Below are 7817 nucleotides of genomic sequence, written 5' to 3'. Positions count from 1 at the left end.
CATACGGTCAAAAGAATGGCATTTTCCCACGAACAAAGTTCAAAAGTTTATAAGGATTAATGGAAACAAGAATCACAGGGAGGAAGTGGGAAGTGTGCAGTTACACTGTGAGTGTTGTAATTAACATTATAAAAGAAAATGTGTGTGAATGGTTGAATGCAAAGCCATTTTTTTAAGCTTTTTCTCAAATCAAAAGAATAATAAAAAGAGATTAAATGGAGAACTGAGACTTTCATTTTCCCTGTGCCAATGAGAAACTGAATAGAAAAGAAAAACATGGTTTATCTAAAGCCATTGTTGACTCAGGGGGGAAGCATGAAAGCTGGGCATAAATCCAGATTGCTCAACTCCGCTTCTGCAGTCTCGTACCTCTACCCCACCATTGATTCATTGACCTCAATCCAGCTTCCTGCCTTTGAGATTTAGTGCATCTAATGAAGATTTACTGACTCTGAGAAAAATGAGAATCTCAGAACACTTGACTGTTTTTATGGGAAACCTAAGACCAGGCGCCAGGAGTCAAAACAGAGCAAGGAAACACTGCATGGTTCAAAATCCAGAAGGGTGAACACCAGGATGTGTCCTATCTCCAAACCATTTCAATCTATATGCAGATCAAATCATCTGGGAGGCTGGGCTCTATGAGGAAGAATGTGGCATCAGACTTGGAGGAAGATCATCAACAACCTGCTTTATGCAGATGACACAACTCTGCTTGTTGAAACTGAGGAGGACCTGAAGCACTTGCTGCAGAGGGTCAAGGATTGATGTCTTCAAATGGATTGAAGCACAACATCAAGTAAACAAAGGTTCTCACCGCTGGGTCAATTAGAAGCATCATGACAGATGGTGAAGAGATTGAGATTGTTAACAGCTTTAGTTTGCTTGGCTTCACAGTCAACACTCTTGGTACTCTTAGCCAGGAAGTCAAAAGACATATTTTTTTGGGGGGGGAGGGGAGAAAAGTGCAACAATGAATGAACGGAAATCCAGTCTCTGTAAATTTTCATTGAAATTAATAATAATTTTTTAAAATTTCATTATTTTTGTGTGAGTGTACTGTCAAATCAAATCTGACTGGTACAGAAGGAGATTGTCCCTCCTTCCCCGGCAGAGCATCTGGTGGATTCGAACCGTGCGCCTCTGGGATTGTAGTTGCAGCTCCTTGCCACTAGGCCACCAGAGCTCCCCTAAATTTTTTTAAAAAACAAAAAAGGAATTATTGCATTGGGAAAGTCTGCTGTCAGAGGACCTCTCCAGAGCCCTGAAGAGCAACGATGTCAATCTTGAGACTAAGGTCTCAAGATCCAGGCCATGGTCTTTGCGATTACTTGCTATGCATCAGAAAGCTGGACAATGACTAGGGATGAGAGAAGGAGAATTGTTGCCTTTGAGCTGTGGTGCTGGAGAAGAGTATTGAATGTACAATGGATTGCTAGGAGAATTAACAGGTTTGCCCTGGAGAGGGTGAAACCAGGCTTCTCCTTGGAGGCAAGGATTCTGAAGCTCTCTGTCTGACATACTTTGGACATGTTACAAAAATGGACCAGTCTTTGGAGAGGGATGTCATGCTTGGGAGGGTGGAAGGACAGCAGAGGAGGGGAAGACCCTTGATGAGATAGATTGACTCAGTGACTACAGTAATGGGAGTAGGTGTGTCAGAAAAAATAAGGTTGGCTCAGTATAGAGCAGGGTTCAGTGCTATTGTACAGAGGATCTCTATGAGTCGCAAGCAAGTCGATGGCACACAACAACAACAATGAAGATTGCATCTCAGTGTCAAGAAAACAAAAATCATTGCCACTGGATCAATAGATAGATCATGATAGATGGAGAAAGAACTGAGATTGTCAACGACTTCATCTTGCTTGGATCCACAATCAATTCACTTGGTAGCAGCAGTCAGGAGATCAGGAGATGTATTGCACTGGAGAAGTCTACAGTCAGAGACCACTCTAAATTACTGAGGAGCAATGCTGCACCTGATTCGGGCCATGGTCTATTTAGTCACTTGCTATCCTTCTGATGGCACAGGATGGACAGGATTCAGATCTATCGTTCATAGGGTCGCTATGGGTCATACTCAACTTGACAGCACCTAACAACAACATGCATCCGAGAGCTGGACAATGAATAAGGATGACAGGAGAAGAATTGGTGTCTTTGAACTGTGGTGTTGGAGAAGAGTGCTGAAGATTCCATGGACAGCCAGAAGAACAAACAGGTCTTGGAGAAGGAGCAGCCAGAGTGCTCCTTGGAGGCAAAGATGATGAAACTTCATCTCACATACTTTGAGCATATTGCTAGGAGAGGCTAGTCCTTGGGGAGGGACTTCGTGCTTTGAAAGGTGGAGGGACAGTAAAGGAGAGGAAGACCTTTAAGCAGATAGATTGACCCAGGGACTGCCGCAATGGACTTGAGTGTGTCAGAGACGGTGAGGATGGCACAGGATAGGACAGGGCTCAGATCTATTGTTCATAGGGTCGCTCTGGGTCATACTCAATGTCACCTAACAACAATAAGAAGAACGATGAAGTAACCCACCAGACGGCGTGCTGTGGTGGCGTCCAGGCTTCTGTACTGCTGAAAGCTCGTCTGCTCATATTTAAAATACCACCAGGGTGTGCAAAGGTGCCCAGGCTACTGAGAATCCAAGTATGAGCGGCCGAAGAGTGGGGTTAGCACGATGAACAAAGATGCACGGATGAGAGCAGCAAGTAACCAAAAGTGGATAGAAAGTGGAGAAAGAGAACGAACGCCTCGAAGAACTGCCATGAGCCAAACTAGCTGAGTGTGGCTGGAAGGACCAGGAGAGCACCCTGTGGAGAGGTAATGTGAGAAGGCGGCCCAGAACGCCTGAGTGCCAATGACTTGCGGGCTGAGGTCACGCCGAAAGGCAGAGCCCTGGTTCCTGACGGTGCAAAGCAGCTCCTGCAAAGAACAAGAACGTTCCTTGCTCAGCACGCCAGTCTTGATGATAGAATCACATCGTGTTGTTCTGTGGTTTTACTTCTGAGAGTGAAACTTGCCGTAAATTAGAAATCAGTTTCCACAGTATAAAATCCTTTTTTGTATGATGGTATACACTTTTCAGGGGGGGGGGAAATACCAGCAGGACCTCTCTGGTGGACAGGTTTCATAGTAACTTCCAGCCTAAGATTATAACAAATTAGAAACAAAGGCCTGGCTGTCGACTTACATAATTCAGCCAAAGAAAGTGTTGTGCATCAAAGCCACCACCTGATCTGCAAACCACAGACTTGGCACCTGACAGACCTGGCACCTGACAGACCTGGCATCAGACATGGCAGTGTCTCCTGCCTTCACAGCTGTGGGTCAGGGCCTGACAACAGGAGCACAGAGAGAACAACTCTGGCCTGGTGACTTCTGGGATCCAGATGAAACCTTTCACCAGTGACCACTGCTCCAGGCCCCGAGCAGCCCCTTCGCCATGCTGTGAGCGTATGTGTGACCACGTGGATTCTCATGAGACATGCACTTCACATACGCCCCACACATGTCTCTTTCGTGGGCTTTGCAGGTGTTGGGACCTCAAGTGAGATGACTGTGTGACATCCAGGAAGTGGTACCCTGCCCCCACCTGAAAAAACTTGTGGGAGACAGAGGGACACTCAGGTAGGACTAGGGAGGAAAGGGGTGGGGGTCAGCAGTGGTTACCACACTCTGGACCCTTCTTCCCTTCATTTCCAGTGACTTGACCTTAGGAAGTTCTGGTAGCTTAGTACTAAGGAACGGTGCTGCCAACACAAAGACACGTGGTTCGAATCCACCAGCCCCTCCATGGAAGAAAGAAGGGCCATCTCCTCCCATATCATTTACTGCCTGTAAATTTAAAATTTAAAACCAGCTGGAGGGTCACTGATAGCTCACGACCTCGGCCCATTCTTGTTCTCTTGCCCAGAGCCAACACCTCAGATCCACCAACTGGGCTGAGATTCTGCACACATCACCTCCTCTCTGCTCCCCCTGCCCCCCTGCCTTTGACTGTGACCTTAACCCTTTTCATCAGTAACTCCATTCGCAGTCACAAAGCAGAGAAGATGCAGTTAAATCCTCCAGGTGCCTCCTGCTAGGACCACACTTCCCTGGGAAGTAATGATCTGGGGATATCAGAGCAGAATCTCTGAGCTTTGTGTCAACAAATCCGTACACACGGACTCACTCTCCTGAAGGTTACATTTGCCTGGGTCACCTGAGAGACCTCGAGCCATGTCGCAAAGGTGGCATGGGGAAGGCAGACATCCATTCTGTGCAGCCTGAGGTTCAAGCTCTCACAAATACTCCTTGGGAGGAAGGCCTGGTGAAATCCCTGTGCAGCGCACACAGCTCTATCCTGACGTCCAAGGGGTCACCGTGACTCACCAACTGGTGGATTGCTCTGTCTTGTGGTCTCCAAAACTCTCTCATCCCTCAGTAGACAGTCTGTTGGTCAGACTGACCTGAGACCTGGACGGAGCCCGAGGGATCAACCCCTGGTCATCCTCGGTGGTGGTTACTTCATGCATCGACAGCCTGGCTGTGACTCCAAGTGGTTCTGCCAAACGCCGGGCCAGCTGTTGCCAGAATATGATGTGATGTGAATGCGGTCACCAGTCATGAGAGCTGTCCAGAATGAAACGCAATCACCTTTGCTGCGTGGCAGGAAGCAGTGCTGTGCACGTAGCACTTTGGAGGAAGAACTACTATTTAGCTACACCACGTGAGACCCCTTAAACTCAAGCAGAAGGGATCGGGACAGCTGGGGCAGCTCAAGTGAGGCGGAGACGCTAGTTCTGGAAGAGGAAAACAGGCTTCCTGGTTTCCCATTCAGGTACTTTGGAGAGGGGGAGGGTCACTGGAGGGGGGACCTCGGCTCTGCAGGCCTCAGCCCAAGAAGCAGCACAAATATACGGGTCCTTCACAAAACATTGCCATATTCTGGGACACCATATAGTTACAACCCAATATCTGCTGAGAAAAGACTCCCATGATGTCAAGAAAGCAGGAGTCTGCCTCAGTTATCATGAAAAAAACCCCAAAAACACAAAACCAAAATAACCCTTCTCCTAAAAAAGCAGAGGCAAGGAATACCCCAGATAGTGAGAACTAGAAGAAATATGTTGATGTGGAGTTATTTGAACAGCTACAGAAGAAGAGGCAAATGATGGAAGAAGCTGTTAAGAGAGCAAATACCGGCAAGCTCTGGTGGCCTAGTGGCAAGAAGCTGCACTGCAATCCCAGAGGTGCACAGTTCAAATCCACCAGATACTTTGCTCAAGAAGGAGGAGCAATCTCCTCCTGTACCAGTCAGATCTGATTTGACGGTATACATAAAAAAGTTGAGAGAGAGAGAGAAGAGAGAGCGAGCGAGCAAGAGCGCACGCAAATACCCCAGAGACAACAGTCCAGTGGAAATATACTGAGGAACAACTTGAACAGTTATGAAAGAAAATGCAAATAATAGAACACTGTCACCTTTCATGCTGTGATGTAATCCCCTTCCGTATGGCAGCGTAAGCTAACACCGTCAGTCAGTGGAGAGGGCGGGCTTCCTAGTGTGCGGTCAGTCTATTTGCAATTCTTGTTCTCTTCTCTTCATCAACCTGTGGCTTTTGGAGCACAAGCCTGCAGACCTCTCCAGCCTATTTCTCTCCACAGGAACTTTCTATTTTTTCCGGCTCATATCTGTTCTGTTTCTCTAGAGAACCTAGAGACATCCTTCACTGGGACCTCCCAGAGGTGAGAGAACTTACTTGAAGCCACAGCCAGCTGAAAGGAAGATTCCAGATTCCTCCTTCCACCCGTCTCCATCCCACCACCCTGCCTGTGGGACTAGGCCTTGGCGTCAACGTTTGGAAGAATTCCGCACCAGTTGGCCTTCTGAGGGATCAGCTGCACACTGGGCTTGTCGTGACCTCTGGGGGGGGGGGGTGGCGGGGCAGCGTGACCAGCATCTTCCTGCTCCTGGGAGAAACCCCAAGCACGTGTGCAGCACAAGGATGGGGCTGGGGAAATGTGGGCTATTGCTGCCGTGGGAGAGGAAGTGGGGGAAGACTGACCAGATTTCAAATCCACGCCGGAACTCTTTCAAGCCCTCTGCCCTCTTCCCCCCACAGCTCAGCAGTCCTCAGCCCCCACCTCCAAACTTGCAAATGAACTGCAGGCACTAACTCCCTCGCCATCAAGGCCGTGATTTCCGCAGCAGGTGGATATGCAGCGCCTGGAGCCCTGTAATCCTCAGTCCTTTGCAATAAATCCTTTTCCTTCCTACTCATTACGGCAGCTCAGAGAGGAGGAGGGAGGGACTGCTCTCCCTGGGTTACAAAGAGACTCTCAGAGACGTGCTGAGAGGGGCAACTCTTGTCGCCAGGAAAGACAATGGAATACATTAAAACCGGCTTAGTTCTCTGCCGCCAGCCAGAGGCACCAGACCCCTCGGGGGAAATTTACTTGACAAGGTGAGAACCAATCACTGCGTCTGGGCCAGCCAGCCCTCCAAGCATGTGTAGGCTGCATCCGGACAGGGACCTGTCTACTGAGGAGGGGTCAGCGTGCTCCTCCGGGGGCTCCACTGTTGACTCACGATAATAAGCAGCCTGTTGGATGGCTCTTCCCTTTCTGGTTTCTTTTTATTATTAATAATAATAACAATTATTATTATTTTATTTTATTTTATTTTGTGGCTGTTGAGAATACGCACGATAGAACACATAGCTTGGCCGTTTGTAGGCGTACAGCTCAGTTACTTTGGGGACCACTCTTCACGTTATACCACCACTCTCTCCTTCCTTGTCTGTGTTGTTCCTCCTCTGTGAGCACAGTGATTCTGTGGTTCAAGGTTCCCATCTAGTCCTTCGAATAGCTGTTGTCAGTCTGACCCACACTGACAGATCTTAAAAGAGTGAGATGTTCAAGGTACACATTACAATTGTTGTTATTGTTGTCGCGGGTAGGTGCCGTCAAGTAAGTACAACTCATAGCGACCCTGTGAACAACGGATCTGAACCCAGCCCTACCCCATGCCATCCTCCCCATCTCTGGCACACTCAAGCTCATTCCTGCCGTCACTGTGTCTATCTGGTTGAGGGTCTCTCTCTTTTGCTGACATTCTACCTTTGCAAACATCATGTCCCTTTCCTAGACACATGCACTAAGTATGAGAGACAAAGCTTCATTATTTTTGCCTCCAAGGACCACTCTGGCTACACCTTTTCCAAGACATATCTGTTTGTCTTTTTGACAGTCCATGGGACTCTTTTCAAATGCCACAGTTCAAAGGCATCAGTCCTTCCCCTTCCTGTCATCCTTATTCATTGTCCAGCTCTCAGCAGTGTAAAAGATTATTGAAAAGATCATGGTCTGGATAAGGAGCACCTTAGTCCTCAAACTAACATCAATGCTCCCCAGTAATGTGGAGAGGTCCCTGACTGCAGATTTTCCCAGTGTAACATGTCTCCTGATCTCCCGATGGCTGATACTAAGTGTGTTGATCATGGATCCAAGTCAGATGAACTTGTTGCCAGTTTCGGCACTCATCTATCATGATGTTGCCTATTGGTCCAGTGGTGAGAATATTATTTGGCTTTATGTCGACTTTAGGGGACATTTTGCCCTTTCTGTTTGGAAAATGCTCTGTTTCTTCCCCTTGAGTCCAGACTCAGTGGAGATGTGACAAAGACCTTCCTCTCTGTGCCACTTCTCCCGTCCTATCCTACCCAGAGACCTGGACACACCTCGGGCACACAGCACCCTCTCCAGCATTGGAGGAAGAGATCTCATGCTCTCCAATAAGAAGATTCCCAAGAAATGCCTGTCTC

General features: G+C 48.0%; 1 pseudogene; it reads left to right on the top strand.

The window, feature by feature from the left end:
• Nucleotides 1-2683: 2683 nt before the first annotated feature.
• LOC102871379 lies at nt 2684-6193 on the top strand (annotated as a pseudogene).
• Nucleotides 6194-7817: the final 1624 nt, after the last annotated feature.

The sequence above is a fragment of the Elephantulus edwardii genome, unplaced genomic scaffold (assembly GCF_000299155.1).
Source record: "Elephantulus edwardii isolate Elephantulus edwardi_28Jun2011 unplaced genomic scaffold, EleEdw1.0 scaffold00086, whole genome shotgun sequence".
Classification (NCBI taxonomy): Eukaryota; Metazoa; Chordata; class Mammalia; order Macroscelidea; family Macroscelididae; genus Elephantulus; species Elephantulus edwardii.
This window is presented reverse-complemented; position numbering and strand designations above follow the sequence as displayed.